Genomic DNA, 17588 nt, shown 5'->3' with positions numbered 1-17588 from the left:
ACAGGTATTCCACATGAATTAAAATTAAATTTAAACGTAAATACTATAACCGTCATATGAATACAAACTTTCAAAATTTTATAAAATCTTGAAAAGTTTAAGTCAGGATCATAAAATACAATCTAACATAATTGCACGTTATGCTAAGAAGTAAAAACGATAATCACATGTACAGTCAATAATATAACAATAAGTGAAAAGTTAGGTTAAAAGGCCCAAAAGGTCAATTGTCTTTATACTGTGTTTGAAGGCCTTAAAAGTTCTGATAGTTCTGTGTGACTCTGGTAGCAGATTCCACAGCTTTGGCGCCAGGTAACGCCACGATTTCAGTCCGTGGGTTGTACATGTGGTGTTGATCTTAGGCAGTTAACGCCACGTAACGCCAGGTAACGCCACGATTTCAGTCCGTGGGTTGTGGTGTTGATCTTAGACAGTTTTAGAATGTCGGTTCCCCACAGATCGTATTTAGTGTTTCTAAAATCTAACACTTTTTTATGCTTTTAGGAGCATGATCGTTAGTTATAGCTTTAAAACCGTAACAACCATTTTTGCGAGTCTTTGAGTAGTTAGTCTAGAAGGATCCTGTTTTCTTCAAAACTTATTGCAAATCCCTTGCCCCCGTCCACCCTCTTTACTTTAAGAAAAAAAATTTTTTTTCGGGAACTCAAGTGTACGTCGATAAGCTGAAGGCGTTCTTGCAGTTAACTGGCTATGAGCTCCCTTCTGACCTACAGTTGAGTATGTCTTTCTGGCTAATGTAGGCAAAATAAAGGAAAAAAGACCGTGCCTTGGAATGTACTTCAAACAAACCTATCAAATCGCAGATAACGGCAACCTCGGTCCCAGGGTCTTCTCTCTACCTCGAGAACAGAGAGGACCCTGGGAACGAGGTTGAGAGAACGGATGTAAGTGACGTCACTGGTGGTTTCAGAGAAGTTCGAACTTGAGGAGTGGCTAATTGTCCCTCAAAAACCATGGGTCTCGCAAAATTTTGCTTGAATTTCACGAGTCTCGCAGTCTAGTTTTATAAGCTGTTACGTGCGTCTCCCAGTCTCGATTTTTTCACAAAGCTCTCTCGGAGTCTCTTTTTTTTGCGATTTGTTTGTTTGTTTGCGTTTATAAATGACGTCTGAACGTCTTAGAATCTGAACGTCTCGAGTCCGCAGATGCTTCGGGCTCGCAAAGAAAAACGCTAGCCTTGCCTTCTCGCAAAGTCTCGCATTTACCATTCACCACCCTTAATTTGAAAAACACAGGGCCAGGTTGTTCAAAGCACGATTAAGCTAACCCAGGATTAGCGAGAATTTTGATTTCACTTTTGTACATTTTCGGTGAGGTTTTCTGTTTATATTGTTTGTCCTTCAATTTTGAGCTTGAGTAACCTCAGACTACACAAAACATAAACAGTGAAAATCATTAATGTAAAAGAAAAATTGTTACTTCGGTGAACTTTTAATCCTGGATTAGTGTTAATCGGCTTTCGAGCAACTCGGCCCTGGAGACACAGATGCCATCTTCAGCAACCTGCTGAAAGGGAAGAAGCTCTTGAAGATGCGGAAGTTCTCCAGTGTCGGCAAAACAAGAACAGGATGGTTTACATTCCATTTTCATGGAGGTCACAAACTTGAGGCCTTATTTGCGGGGTTTAGGAATACTGGGTATTTAGGTAAAAAATTAATGGGAGTCATAATATTCAGGGGAAAAATTGAAATGGAATGTTTTGAATAGATATCCCGGGTTATCGGGAAGAAAAAGTGTTGTTTTGAAATTTTGAGTTAAAGCGATAAGGCATCCCCAATGAGGTTAAAGACAATCATTTTAACGGGATAAGGGAAACTCAGACAACTCCACCGGCCCCTCAACCCCCTTCACAGGGGGGCCTCATGATCATACTTGGCTTATACCCAAAATTTTTTCCGGTCATCGGTCTCTCGAAGGTTACTGTTCTAGTTTCTGTCTACTTATGTCTCAGCCGTTTCACATTTACTTTCTTCAAAAATGCATTTACTTTAATGTGTTTTCTTCTCTGGAAAAATGTTTACATTCATTTAATTTAATTTAGTTTGATAACAAAATATAACATCAATCAAAGTGATTCATCAAGACTAAATTCTCGGAAGTTATAAGACATGTAACGCTGTAGGTGATATTTCTAGCACAAGTCATAATTTCACTACAACCTCATCGAATAAAAAAACCAACTATAAATCAACTCAATGATATAAAAAATAACCTTTTCCGTCAAAGTAGAAACACACCCAAGACTTCATTCATGATTTAAAACTAAACTACTGATAGTTTATTTATTATTTAGGAAGTAAAACCATTCTCCAGTTTTAATAAATCTCGGCCTACAATGTTGTCATTCTCGGGAGACCCACTTCATTTATCATTTACCATTCATGCCAAAATTTATTGAAAAAAATCAGTGATGTGTATCCCAATATCTGCTAAAAAAGAGCACTTGACAAACTATATTAAGCCAGTGTTGAAGGGGATCCAGCCAATCTGTATGCTTGGTGAAATTATCGTGTGAAGAGACTTATTACAATTTGCGTCACCACGTTATTACAAATTGCGTAGACTGACGTTTATTACAAAATGCTGCAGCTCTTATTACAAAATGCGTCGTTTGCATTTAATACAATTATGTTTTAATACAATTGTGTTATCTCATTTCTGGCATCTGTGGTAACACCCACACCCACGAAGTCATGATCATTAAAACCCAAAATCAGGGTATTTCAGTCGCAGTTTCCAATAAAAGCAGCGGCATATGGGCAAATTCGTGCAAGGTATCCTGAGCCAAGCAGGATCGAAAGAGATTGATTGTGCCAGAGAACCTACGGCTAGAGGAGGAAGGTTTTGTTCAAGGTCTTAGCCAAGTTCAGTCTACTATTGGCAAAATAATTTCCTGAAAGGTAAGATGTCTTCATTCGTCGAGAGCTGTTACCGAAATGCCGAGTCTCACTCGGTTTTTAAGTTCCTTTTTTTTTTCTCGATATATTATTTCATTTAGTTGTCTCCGTACGCGTACGTGCCTCGAATATTTGATTTGGAATTTCCTACTTCGCTTTCGCCATATATAGGTCATAGGTTTAGAGATTTTCAAAGAATGATAATATTTGTCTGTGCAATTTATGTAAAGAGGATTCTGTGGTGGCGCCGGTGGGATAACAAATCGAATCAAAGGTATTTGTTATGTATGTCGTGCATTCCTTCCTTTTAGAGACTTAGAAGGGCAATACCATGCCGGAATGACTCAGATAGGCGGAAAAGCCGGTCTAAGACCAAAAGACATATTTACGGTAATGAAAAACCGACAAAGAATAGTATAGCCGTGATAAATTCTAGAATTCTTTTGACAAAAACGTTTGCTAATGTAGCGCTTTGGACGACCAAAGGTTTTTTACCGGCACGATCCATAACCGGCCTTCATACATAACCGAAAAACAAAAACATTTTGTTGAGATCATTCACAACTCCCAAATACCTTATGAACTTCTTCTTTTTTTTTCCTTTTTTTTTTCTTTTTTTAAAATTTTTGTCACGAACAAAGAGCTTATTGGTGACATTATCTACTAAATTTGTCTTCAAAGTAGGAAGAAAAACCAGGTAAATGGTCAGAGATGTCCGCAAAGTTCACACCATCTGGAGCTTCTAGAAGTCCTTTAGACACTGCCTGTCAGCTATTTCAGAACGTTTGAGATTCCGGACATTTTAGAACGGTACAGCCCTGTCTCGGTGGGTACCAAACTTAAAGTTTTACGAGAGTAAATCAAGAACTACGAGACGCATTTTTTCTCTCCAAGCTAATCTAGGGCTTTAAATTTTAAGATATTCCAGACTTTTGATGACGCTTTAGACAAACTGACATCTTCAATCTTAGAAGATCTAGAACTTTTAAAATAGACATTTTTTTTTCTGTATAGGGATGAGCACACGGTCTATGCATACAGGATTTGTGTGGGTTGTTGAGGCGTCAGGGGCATAAAGGAATATTAGAATCGTTCTGTTTTTCACCTAACATGACAGAGGAATATAAATGAGCACTTCCACGAGTCGAAAAGATGCTGGAACAACAAATACTCTGATAATTGGGAGAATGGAATACTGTGTCGGGTGTTGAGGGAAGCAATTTTCAATTATTCATTACACCTTTTTTTTATAAGAATGTAAGAAACACAAGGCTGAAAGTTTCGAAACTTTAAGAATATTTTAAGAATGAATCCGAGGTTGAGATTTTGAAAAGAGTATAGTTTTGTGTGTTTAAAATTTGTAAATACAATACAATTATATGTTTTTAACTAAACGGTATGAAATTTTTGCTTTCTGTAAACGGCAAATTAGCCAAAAAGCAACAAAAAACAGCCATAGCCGTATGTGTGATGCTAGTAACATATGCGTCTTATGAGGCTGGCTCCAAAATTGCTTTAACAACATGCATCCAGACACCAAATACATTCGAAAACAGGTATGTCATACGCTATAATCTCAGAATGTTAAGAGTATTTTCAGCCTCAAATCGGCAGAAAAATAACAATATTGGGCCTCGGCCGGGAAAACAAAATTCTTATACAGAAAGAGTGTATTATATCTTCACCTTGTTAATGTCGATATTATTCCTTCACTTTTTTTTTTAGCAAGTATTCATTATTGTTTGGTTTAGAAAGTGATACTTTCAATATATCCCCTGATCATGACAGCATACTGAAAGCCAATATTCAGCATTTGTTATATATCTCAAAATTAACTCCCAAAATAGTCATTTACCAACGACTGCGCTTTAAGACCTCCAGCGTCTCTTCCAAAATAGGCCATTGTTGTTGACAGAGTTTAGCGGCAATAATAAAAAATCCAAAGCAATCAAAGTCAGATAATCACTTACACTGTAGATATTGGTAATGGTGCAATACAATAAGCACGTCGTGTCTCGTAACAAACCACATAAATCAAGCTAGCTAACTAAACATGATAAAAGCCCGGAATCACTTATTTATTCAGTGTAAACCATGCGAAATCCGCTCACAGATTTATATCTAGACCGAAAATATAAATGAGAATCCAGTATTGATATATTGCTGCCCACGTCCATTTTTTTATATATTGCTTCCCTTGTAATATTTTTAAGCTCAATGGATCTAAACAATAGCGGTTAACAACGTATATCTAAAGGAAGTCTTTTATTCTTCTTTAAGGTAAAGTATAGTCGAGTTCAAAATAGAACGTTAGGCCCAAGATTTTGCGGCCCAACCACGCGCCGATGTAGTGAGTTTTTACTATTATTAGAAACTACCCACAGTCTGATGATACAAGCATGGCGTGGCCTTTGAAGGGAAGTTGATTTGTCAGACGAAGAGTTAAAGAGTTACAACAACAAATATTGGGTCAATATTTGAAACCAAAGTTAACGTTTGTCGGCGGGACGCGTTTGTTTTTTTTTTACTCTATGCTGAACGCTACCGACTGTGTGTCTACAGAGAAATCCAGATTCCGCCCACTATAACGCAAAAATATAAATACTGAAAGTTGTTAAGTTGAGAATCAACTTTGTTCAGACAACTCACTAGCTCAAGCAAGCTAAGCAAAGTACTGGTTACCTGATTTTTCAAGGCGAAGTCAAGGTATGTTGTACACATACGCTAATGTGAAAAATTTGTCTTGTCAAATACAAAATCGAAAAGGGAGTGTTATGGAGGAGTTAAACGGGAAGCTAAGTCACCGTTTGCGCTTCTTGAAAAGTTTAGTCTAGATTTTTCAAGTTCGTCGTTTCTGAATCCGTGTTAATCTTCTCCATCCTTAATTATAACCATCCTTGTACCTTTATAGTTTGTTATTATCTCTTTGGTGTTTTTCCATCTTGGTAAACTATGCTATTTCAGGATTCTTTCAACTTAAAGGTAATTCTATACGGGGCCAAAATAACTCAAAACGCCTTGTTGACTGAGCCCCTTTAATCTATGGGATTTCTTCTTCTATGGCGCGTAACCTCCGGCGAGATAGGAATTCATTTCTGTATTAAATGCGGTCTTGTAAAATAACTTTCAGTGTTCAGGATACCGTATATTATTCGTATATTTAGGTTTTAGGCGCAAAACGTGAGTCAGTTACTAGAAACAGAGTATGGTTTCGCCGAGTAATTTCTCCGATTTTATCAGAAAGACATAAAAGGTCTCTACAGATTTTGATCTTTCGATAAGTGATCTCTTTGGTTATCAAAAATATACTAGTCGTGAAAGACTTTTTAATGACTCGCTTTTGTGCCGGCTGGCCCTAAATTTATATTGTATTTAAAGGAAATGCCGTAAAACGCGATGGTCCATGCAAAGATTAAATACGGCTATCACCGAGCAAGAAGAAAAATAGGTCCGCACTGCGTACTTGTGTGGGCTTAGCGTCCTTTTTGTTTTTTGAATTTTTACAGGTTAGGGAAATTAAACTCGGCTGCTTAATGGAAACGGGCTTCTTTATCGGTATAGGGTACTTTTCCTTCCCCTTCTTCCCCGCCTTTTTTCCTACCCGATCCCTACTCCTTCCCCGTTTACGCCTGCAATGTAGACTATATTTGTTAGCGTGTTTAGACAATAGGTAGTCTGCTTACGCGAGTCCGTTTGCGCCGCTATTACGTCACTCTACCGATAGAGTTGTCACAGTGTTGCGTGTTTTCTGACGAGAAATATGTTCAGTTGTGAAATTACTTAAGAGGAAGGGAGCCTTTTTACATCAATGAAGGTCTTTGGTTTATTATAAGCGAAATAAAAATATCGTGCTACAATAGTCCCTGGGTGCCGATTTTATCCGAGTAGTTCTAAACATAATATGTGGTAAATATTAATGTGCTATAAATTAGAAGAAAGGGTAAGCCCACAAGGCTTATTTATTACCTGTTTTAACCATGAGAGCGTCAAATAAGAGTGAGGGGATATTCATGGACTAAATTTGCAGGAGTAGGGGTCGGCAGCAGAAAGGCCGAGTCTTACAAAGATACGTATTTGACCTGGAAATTATCAGACAATATTGTTAAAGTTTTGTGTTTTGGATTTTCACGGTAGGGTTTTGAGTTAGATGACGTGAGCTGTCTCTGTTTTCCTCTTTGTGTTGCGCTGAAGTTGATAAGATCTTGTAAAGAAAACCAGATGCTGAAAGCACGAACCTAAGAGGCATGAACTCCACTCCACATTTTTTCTGGCATCCTTTTTAAAATAGTCCTTATGGCGGCAATTGAAAAAGACTTCTTCCTCAGTCCAGAACGATATTAATGTTTCAGTCTCCTCTTAATTCACGAAAAGTTGTCTTCGATTTTAATTGTTCAAATTCTTCCAATCCCCCAAGTGTTAACGCGCGAATCTAAAACGTCACAACCGTGTTTCCATACTCTCATTTAAACACGCCTATCGACCAATGAGAGCGCGCGTAGTATCTCAGTTATTTTATTAAGTATTATCTCAAGTAGTTTAAAGCCCGGGTCAAAGGCTTTTACTGGTGAAAAGAATTTATTGGTTATATTTCTGAAGGTATAAATGGCAATGAAACCAAATTTAGCACACAGGTGGGTTTTAACGTCCTGAACCGTTTAAAGTAGAAGTGGTGTTCTGACAGGTCACGTGACGTTTAGCGAAAAATAGCCATTATTTGAGGAATTGGTGGTGGTTTTTAGTCATATCATCAAAAAGAAAGAAAAAAAAAACGCGTTTTAGATGAGGGTCATCAAATTCGACTTTAAGGTATCGGGGTAGGTTGATTGACAGTGTTTTGAAATCGCGCTCTTACGCTGGCGCTTTGCAAGAAAACCCCATCAACCTATACATTTTCTGAAAGCTTAATAGTTATAGAATACAGTTAAAATTTCTAAAAAGGTATTGTCGCGGCGATATTAAAAGAAATACCCCAAAACACTGCTTCACTTTAAACTGATTCGCTTTTGCGCATGAATTATCGGAGCGGCGCGATTAACATCGGAAATGTTTTCTCACACATCACTCTTAAAGAGGGTGTCGGCGATTTTCCAGATGTGGTTTGGTTTTTTTTTTTTTTTCTACACTTTCCTAAAGTTTGATATTTTCAAATTCGACTTTAACATTTTAAACATTTATTTTACGGTATCATAGTCTATTGATGAAATTTTCAATTTTTATTGTATGAATATGTTATGGCTTTTAATATCATAATTTTCTCGCATCTTTATTCGATCGTTAAACGCGCGGATAGAATCACGAATGAACTGAGAGCCAATGCAATACAAGACACTTGACAGGGTAGGCGGTGGGGACCGAGAAAAAAAGAGGGGCCTCTGATTATTCTTCGCTTGGCTCGCTTCGTTCGCCTCCTAGCCCCCGGCCACCCTCGCTTGCTTCAAGCTCGCGTCGCTCGATTTCCTTTCGCGTGCGTTGAAAAATAGAGAGGCTTCAGAAGAGGTCGGTTTACACTTAAGAATACTGCACAGGAATACAATATAAACATAGCAATATAAAACGCAAACAGATGAACGTCAAATATACGGCTTTCGAATGAAATTTCATTACAAGTAGATTCATTTTCAAGTGCCAGGGTCCGATTTTACGGTATTCCTGTTCAGTTTTTTCGACATTTGCATAACTTTTGGAAACCACCTTTATTTTTACCCTACATATCAAATATTGCAAGCTAGAAAAGCGAGTTATAATGGAGAAACGCAAACAGTAAAGAGACTGAAAACTGTATAAAGCAAATATCGGTGTTCTAAATGGATTCGTGCCCTCTTGTTACAGACAGTGTAAATAGTTCACAAGTTGTAAATCGTAAATAATATTCTGACAAAAGGTCTAATATTTAGCGCATGTTTCGAGCCTAGCACTATGCAAAAGCACAATTTCATTTATAATTTATAACGTAGAAACTGTGTATACCTCAGTGATCTTATCTCCCAACTGTCGATTGGGTGAGCGCGTTCATACCGAGAAACACTCTTGACTGAAACAAACCCTACTTAATTCTCGCAGATGGAATAGAAACGTGTATATATCGCAGGGATCTCCTCTTCAAAATTGTTTCTTGGACGTACGCGGACATACCGAAAAGAGTGTGCAGAGGTGGTGAAATATTTTGGGAAAAGAAAATCTAACAGCATTTTTTCACGCAAACAACACTTGTTTCCGGCGGCCGCGCGCAAAAAGGGAAATTTTTAAAGGAAGTAAATTTTCAAACTTGCGACAGAAAATGTCAGATAGAGACAGGTTGTTTTATACAATCATGATGCTTTATGTCACTCACGCGTAACATTATGAGAAGCTCTTACGTACTTCACTACAATTACTTCATTTAGCCAAAATAAAGGCAATTAGGCGCTAGGCATTGCCAAGTGTGGGAGGTTAGCACAATTTTCCTTGTAGACGCACTGTAAAACTAAAGGTGGATTCCTCAGTCCGTGTACATCACCATAAAAGACAGCTAAGTAAGTAGAATCTGTAATCGTAGAGACGCGAACATTTGGGCAAACATCAACACAGCCACTAGAAAAAGATATGTTCATTTTTTTCCCCTGTGCTTCGTTGCGCTTTAATACACGCCACGTCGACGTGTCGCTTGTCAAGCTAAACCGAAATACCGTAACGCCGGTAGACGCAAGCGATGCTTTTCGATTCCGCCGCTGGTAGTTGAAAGCCTGTTTACCGTACAACGCAAGCAGTTGGCTACGTGCTAACAATCTCACCTTCTAACGCTCCTAACGATCACACCATCTAACGCTCGTAACGATAAATCATATTTACAGCTCAGTACGTTTCCTTTTCAGAATGTATTTCCATCATGTAGTATATGGTGTAGTCAATGTAACAAAGGCAATATCAGATTCTTGGAAGACAATTAGCACGTAGCTAAGGATATTTTTTTTTCTTACCTAACGTATACCTGTTCTTTTACACAAAAAACGTAATAATTTTAAATCTGATTAGTGGAGTTTAGGCTCGTCAGATCCAGCCATCGCTTTTTATTTTCCAAATAAAAGAAATCTTTCTGGTGCTTTCATCGGTTTAGGTTTGTTTTCTCAGGGCGTACAGAACTTTCCACACACTGTCTCCAAAGTTCCTTTGATAAGACTAAGACAATTTACCAAGTCATTTAATTAGAAGTGATTTGTAATCTTCCGTGTTAAACCGATATCGAGTACTACCCAAAGCTGCCAAAAACCACCGAACCCTTTCAAATGGATCCCATTTTAAAATTCTATCTGATTATGTAGAATCAGGCTCGAAAGCTATTTTCACGATTTTAGATTCTCATCAGCCGTCTTGAACGGAAATGTAAATTGTTTTGAAAGCTCGTCAGTGTTGACAAGATGTTAAAAGAGCTTTCAGAATGTTTATTTACGTTTATTACGTCGCCTCGGGCAATACCAACCAGGAAAATAAAACTTGTTTGCTAAAATTAATTACAGAAATCAAAGAGGGGCAGTGAAACTTAACTCTGTCCGGTGTCGAAGCCAAACTGTGTTAGGTACTCGGCCATAGTACGGTAAGATTAACTGTTACTGGCTAGAACTGAAATATGTGATACGTGTTCCGTGTAGTCAGATATTGAATATATACAGCTGACCTCATAATTTTTCGGAGAGGAGCTTATCTAGATAGACGTGTGAAGGCATTTATGCAAAATCGTACTTTTAAGTCGATCTGGTTTGTCGTTATTCGATTGCATAATCTGACGGAATCAAATATTTTTATCACTATAGATTCTTCCGAAGTGTTCGCAACGACAACAATTTCGTTTTGTCGGTAAGGCCCGGTTTAAACGTCGCATTTTACATGCGCCGAATCAAATGCTAATTTTAGTCGAATCGAATCAATAAGTTCGACTGATTTGATTTAAACGTCGCACTTTTTTGCCGAATAAAATTGCTGAGCGCGAGCGACGTGTTCATTCCCAGCTGACTCCACTTCAAGTTTCCCACCAATGCGGCTGACAATGATAAGGGGCATATTTTGCGTTAAGATCATTCATCCCTTTCAAACACCATTCGAGCAAACAGAATGGGGCGATTTATAATACAGATGGCAGTGTATTACCTCTTAAACTCTGGTTTTCGTTTCACTCTCCTGACCAAATTCAAGTTCATAGACCGTTCGTTCTCCATCTTCGCGGAAATCTTTCAGGGCTCGCAAAAAGAGACTCGCGGCTCGCGGCTCGAGGCTCGGGCTCGCAGGCTCGCAAAATAGCCTCCCCCTTGCCGAAATGATGAAGACAGTTTTAGACAATGCCTTGCTTTGTTGTTGTTTTCACTGGAATGGAACCCGGAAAGTCCATCAGTTCAGTTGGCTTTTGTTATAAATACCTTCTGCTTACTCCTGGGTCACAAAGGCACGATATAAGCAGAACTTAACATTTGGTCCCCATAGGTTCACAATTTCTAAAACTCTGTTACGCTCTTTTCCTTTTTCCTTAAGAATACTGTTTGTCCGGTCTAGGCTGAATATTCTTATTTTTCTGCCTGTCTTGTGAATATTCTTAGATTAGATATAAAGAAGACAAAAAGGATTTTGCCGATAAAACGTCATATTGTCTGTCCTATTACGACTTTGATGGCATTGACGTAATGTTGGAGCCAGCCTGCAGACAATGAAGCTTGATATGACACACAACTTCTTGCAAAAATGTTATTAACGTCGAACATACGGCTAGTGCTGAGTTTGTTGTTTCCGTTTAAAGAAAGGAAGAATTTTATACGGTTTAATTAAAAACATGTAATTTTATTGTATTTACAACTTTTTATCACGTAAGATTATATTCTTTTCAAAATCCCAGCCTCTTGTTTATCATTACAAATTTCAGCTTCGATATTCTTCCAAAATATATCCTTACAGAACAGAAATTTAGGTGTGCTTCGAAATTATGTAGTTTGTCATCATTTGTGATAGTTAACAAACTGACGTCATTTTTTGACAATGATATGACGAAATTCATCATCAATAAGAGGACAGACGGATAAAAAAACTGACGTCAATTTGTTTTTTTCGATAATAAGACTCCAGAATGGCCAAATGCCGGGAATAAATGGGGGGGGGGGGGGGGGGAGGGGAGGGGAGGACGCCATAAACTTGCCGTAAGCAAAGATAAGTGAATTTTATTCAAAATGACGAGAACATTGTCAATAGCTTTTCTCGCTTTTTGATTGGCTACTTAAAAAAGTCCATAAAATCTCCTTGGTTAAAAAGTCGACAGTTTGACAGCTGACAGTTGAACTTGAACAGCTTGCATAAATTAAAATTTTATCCGTCTGTACTCTTATCGATGATAAAGATGAGCCAATCAGCGCGCGAAAAATGAGACAGTTATTGTGAAATATTTATTTGTCCATGGAGATCGTTTATGTGGGGCCGGTGTTTGTGTGGGCTTGTAAAAAAAGTGTAAATACCTTGGTCTGTTACGCAAACATCAGCACTTCAGGCCTCATATCAAGACACAAATTCTCCGCACAGCTGTCGGGTTCCGGCTCATTTGTAGTTGTATGATACAAGTCTTGAGAATTCGTTTAAAGATCACATGATCTCTTTCGACTGACTGTTCCTCTGTTCCACTAGTCCAGTGATCCACTTCTTTTGTTTTCCACAAAATTACTGTAGAGATTGAATTTAAAAATGGCTTTCACACATATTCAGTCATAAACAGATTGGCGTTCCTTATTCGGTAGCTTATTGATAACACGACACTTTTTTCACCTGATGTCATGTTTCATTGCAGTCAAAAGTCAGAAAATATTTTCACTTGACAAAACCTTCTCACTGAAACAAAATGTTTTTCTTTTCATGACACCTCTTACAAGCTGTGTTGACAAATACATTTTGCGTAGTCAAATGCGCAGGAGAGTCAAAACAACACCGTATCTACCTCTGAGGAAGTGAATATCGCCGAAAATCCTTTCAGTGGTGAGTTAGACAACATAGAATAATGTCGGGGGGAATTCTCTTTAGAGACGGGTTTTGGAAATTAAGGGTTGCACCAGAGCGAATTCAAATATTTCCAATTTTTGGCGAGGAAAAAGATTGGCAAAAATTTCGCAAGTTCCAAGTTTTGGCAGTGGACGCATCAGGCAAACATGTTTGAACCAAAAGGTTACTGATTGAAATATGTCACAAGATCTATATTTCTCAATTAAGTATTTGATTAGATTTCATGCGAGAGTTTAACTCTAACCAGATTGTTCTCCACGCTACACGTTCTTGACTCTGCGCTCTCCAGCAACTCGTCCCATTTTCGGCCCATAATTGGACAAGCAGTTTTTGCTTTCGGCTCGCGTTTGTGTTGTTGCTTGCGCCACTTGCGATCGAAGGAGATTGTCTCGCTGAAGCCATCTCTTCAAATTACCGCCAGTAACCAGATCCAGGGTACGAGTCATAAGAATAAGAAAAACGCGGTTCATATTCCTCGTTTCCATTGAAATAACTGTGACTGAAAAGCATCAGATGGACCCGGAAAAAATGATTATGTCCCGCCATCTCACGCGGCAAACTGGTCGACCAAAGTTATTTTCTCGCCGTAATTTTATCCAGACGTGTTTAAAAAAATGACAGTTTAATGGTTAAAACAACAAAACTGTTTGCTTTGCCAAAACTTGGAAGCCTCCGAGACAGCACTTCGGCTAAAAATTTGCAAGTTTTTGAAACTGGGGGTTGCACTTTTTTTACGCTACTTGTTGACAGATTTGGTACTTAGAGAAACAAAATTGGTTCTAGTGCGATCCGGGCCTAAGTGAAAATCTCTTATACTCAGAAATAACAGTTCTACTTGGAAAATCTGCATTAAATCACCAAGTTTGGTCTAAAAATGAATTCATGGAAGTAAAGTAAAAGACAGAAATGGAGGAAGTCGTTGCCTGGTAATTGTCATCATTGACTACACTCTTAGCTTCCCAGCTTAGCTTCCTCATGATCCGTGATTTCCTTTTTGCTGTGAGCCCTCAGGAGTATGGCACACTACCTGAATCTTGATTTGGAGCATGCGTGTGTCAAGTGGTGTCACTGCTTTGCCTGAAGACTCAAACTTCTCTGTTGCTGGGCCAAGATCACGAACGATTTAGTGACACTATTTCACGTGGAAGACAATACTCTCTTATGAGTTTTTCAACGTTGTTATGTGCTCAGAAATTGTCTATCGAACACCAAACTGCTTTCATGGTAGACCTGAGATTCTTGCCGAAGGAGATCGACTTTTATCCATCCCTTACATAGATTGTTGAGAACGACGCAACAAATCCGCGGTTAAACTCAACGTTTGACTTTATTTTGACTAGGAAAAACCTCCATGGTGAATCCTCGACTTGCACGATCAAAAACCGCGTGGAACTACGTAAAAGGACTTGATATTTGATCCCTGTAACCCAGTCCTAAATAAGGTACATGTAACACAACGTCACGCTCTCCTGAACATAGATATTGCCTCTGAATCATGCTGAATTATCTGTCCACTGCGGCGCGTTGGTTTAGTGAGACCAAAGGGTACAAACAAAAGGTTCGCTTGTTTGGGCTGAATCACTGTTGAGTTGCCTTATCAGGCAGATTTGCTGTTTGAAGTTAGTTTTTGTTTTGGCTAAGAACTCATATTGGCGAGATAATCTAATCGGCGCGTGTCGCGGGTCGCGGGTAAATTGTCGCGGGTCCGAAAAATTGAACTTTTATTGTTTTCTAGTATGCAGTAAGATTCTAAAAAAGATAATAATAATAATATTTCCAGACAACGCCAACTCCACGCGCGTGGTTGTAGGAAGATTATCCCCGGCTTTACCCCCTCTTATACTATGCAGGAAGACTGAAGCAGAGATTCTTGACACGGGTGATCAATGTAAAATAAGACTGAACGCTGCAACGAAATATAGACAACTTTATACAGCAACTCAGAACCAGTAGACTGGTATAGTATACAGCAAGATTCTGAAATAAAAATATATTTCCAGATAGCGCCAACTCCACGTGGTTGTGGAAATTGTCTCCGGCTTTGCTTTTTCTTTCACTGAAGGAGAGATTCTTGATTCAGGTGATCAACGTGAAATTGGACTGACCGACACCACGAAATATAGACAACTGTATACAGTTTAAAAAGACGAGGGAACAGAGTTCTAAAAATTGAATTCTTCGACACTGAAACGTATCAGTGGCATCTGTCGCAGAGTGACAGACTGAGGTATGTCCAGTACTGAAGGTACAAGGCAGGCACCGCGCAGGGGAAGGGGCAAGGAGGGCTTTTGCCCCCACTTTTCACGAGATTCAAATTATGTCATTCGCGATTTAGTCTCAGATATTCGTGGTGGTTTCTTTTTTTATCATATGACGAATACATAGATATCAGAAACAAGGAGCAATTAAAATAATTATTAAAATTATCATTACGTTTGTTAATTTTAGATTCATTTCCAGCCATTTCAGAGGACTTCAAATCAATTTTCGCATTTAACTCCCCGCTCAAATACCCACTGCGCGGAAAAGGGCGCATATAAACTGAAATTGTAAAATTTATTATCCGCTTATTTTCAAGCTATTGAAAATACGAAATATGTATTTTTTAAAATGTTTCTATGGTTATTGTTATTGTCATTGTTATTTCGGACCCGCGACAATTTTCTGGACCCGCGACAATTTACCCGCGACCCGCAACACGCGCCGATTATCTCCATATTCGCGCGTATGTATCTATTCATTAGATTCACTGCGTGAAATTATCGTTTTTGTTCAGTTGACGTGCAAACCCAAACCCTGTTATCATAATTGTATCCATTCAGTAGATTTTTTGTTTGAAATCATTGTTAGAGTTATTAAAATGCGATCGCTAAGAATTCATGCATTTGTGAACATTTAGTATGGTGTATATTCTGTTTGAAGTAACTGTTATTGTTGTTCAAAGATACATATCATGAAGAACGGGTATTTGTATCTATTCAATAGATTTCCAGTTCGAATTTATGGTTATTGAAGTGCAAATTGTAAAGATCTATCCACTAAATTTTCTGTTGTTATTGTTATGCTGTTATTCAGTTTAAAACTCGTATTATTGTATTCTGTATTAAGGCCCAGTATCTACTCGCAGCATTTCACTAAAAATTTGTAACCTCTAGTTCAGCTTAATATATCGTGAATATATATTATAACCACTAATGAAAGTTAACCATTTCCCGAACCAGAATTTGTTGTCAGGCAAGCCCGAGGGCTTTTCTTTTAGTTGCAAACCGCAAGCCGATATGAAAGATGATATAGCATTAAAAAGTCTGCCTTCAGGTCTTCCGAATCGGTGGGTTTTGTTTCCGCGAAACTTAGTGTCCACCCACGGCTTCTCCTGAAACTCTCAGAGAATAAACAAGACGGAGAATGGCCTTGTTTGAGTATTTTCGGTAGAAAATTGAGTTTTACAACGGATTGATAAATAAAGAAAGAGCGAGGGAACCTGGGGAACGTGTGCAAGCGATTCCTGTAAAGAAGACGTTAGTTTTCTATGAATTTGGCTTACACCGCCTAGAGACGCCCACGGCCGCGTAACTTTGCCGCGACCTTAAGAAACAGAAGTTGACCTCAAACGCTGAAAAAAAATGTTTCAAATAAATACTGTACTGCCTTTGGGCTTAGAAGCTTCTTAAATTTAGAAAATGTCTCAAAATTCAGAGTCCGAAAGGCCGTGTACAACATGAAAACGTAGAAGGCGGTTTATTAATAGAGCAATAAAGAGGACAGATATACATTGGACGGTTTTGCATACTCTAAGGGGACGTCAATTCTCCATTGACAACAAATTGTACGAGCTGACCGTGAAGTGATGAATGTGCATTGAAAGACGAAATGGCGCTTAGTTCATTTTGCGATGCATGTGTAGCCTTTTGAAAAGCGCAGCGGAATTAATAAAACGGTAGTGGTACCGTTAACAAGAGCGGAAAAAACAGCGGGTAATTTCTTGTGCTTCTTCACCTTCGTTTTTAGGTAAGTAGAAGCAATGTGTGCACTTTCTATTGCGTTTGAATTGATATTCAGCTACGAGCCGAAATCAAATAAACCCGGATTGGATTTCGCGTTTGGTGGCCTCGATTGTATTTTTATTATTATTATTATTATTATTATTTTGCTGTTCTTATCTCGTCATGAAACGGTTATAAACACTGCTCATATTGATCCTTTTACTGATCGGAAGGAACTGAAACGAAATTCAGGAAATGGTACTTTTTGCATTGTTTGGATATATTACTTCACTCGTAACACATTGCATCGTCATAAAGCTATCCTTTGTATACTTTTAAGCTCAACATCTTAGCGTGTTTCCACTGCATTAACGTTTCCAGGAAAATACAAAACCAGGGATTAGTCTTATGCAAACTAAATCGGATTGCGTCGAGCGGAGAAAATAAAATGAGAGAGTGAAACTGCGTTCTCGTCGACGATTTACTTCGGCGGAGCAAAGAAGTTCTTCGGCAGAACGATAATCGGGCGTTTTATTGCAAGTCAAGTAAGTGTATTCCGAGTGGTCTCTCGTTAAAAACAGGCGCATAAGTATTTGATCACTAGGACGTACTGTTTGACGATTGTATAAGAGTCCATGGGGGATTGCGCGATCAGTCATAAGATTTCAGTCCTCCGAGACCCTGC

The 17588-nt window shown here is 38.5% G+C and overlaps 1 protein-coding gene and 1 long non-coding RNA gene across 8 annotated transcripts in view; one reads left to right on the top strand and one right to left on the bottom strand.

The window, feature by feature from the left end:
- Window positions 1–2745: 2745 nt before the first annotated feature.
- The window catches only part of LOC110052173 (uncharacterized), a 28798-nt gene continuing 13955 nt past the window's right edge, over window positions 2746–17588 (top strand). Inside the window, exon 1 of one of the 7 annotated variants that reach the window (XM_089279284.1) lies at window positions 2746–2921. The gene's annotated coding sequence lies outside the window, so the exon portion shown is untranslated. Of the gene's footprint in view, window positions 2922–5530; window positions 5625–9300; window positions 9431–10404; window positions 10489–12793; window positions 12897–16773; window positions 16929–17329; window positions 17449–17588 lie in introns of those variants that run through there. The other 6 variants (XM_089279285.1, XM_089279283.1, XM_089279286.1 and 3 more) reach the window with 6 other exon arrangements.
- LOC149096914 (uncharacterized) lies at window positions 12082–13498 on the bottom strand. The gene is made up of 2 exons (XR_016204108.1): window positions 13165–13498; window positions 12082–12587 (listed from the first exon to the last, which is right to left on the bottom strand). It is a non-coding gene; the product is annotated as an uncharacterized LOC149096914 (long non-coding RNA).

This window comes from Orbicella faveolata, unplaced genomic scaffold, assembly GCF_042242905.1.
Source record: "Orbicella faveolata isolate gen_17 unplaced genomic scaffold, um_ofav_v1 contig_47, whole genome shotgun sequence".
Lineage (NCBI taxonomy): Eukaryota > Metazoa > Cnidaria > Anthozoa > Scleractinia > Merulinidae > Orbicella > Orbicella faveolata.
Note: the sequence above shows the minus strand (reverse complement) of the source record. Positions and strands in the feature narration are given on the sequence as shown.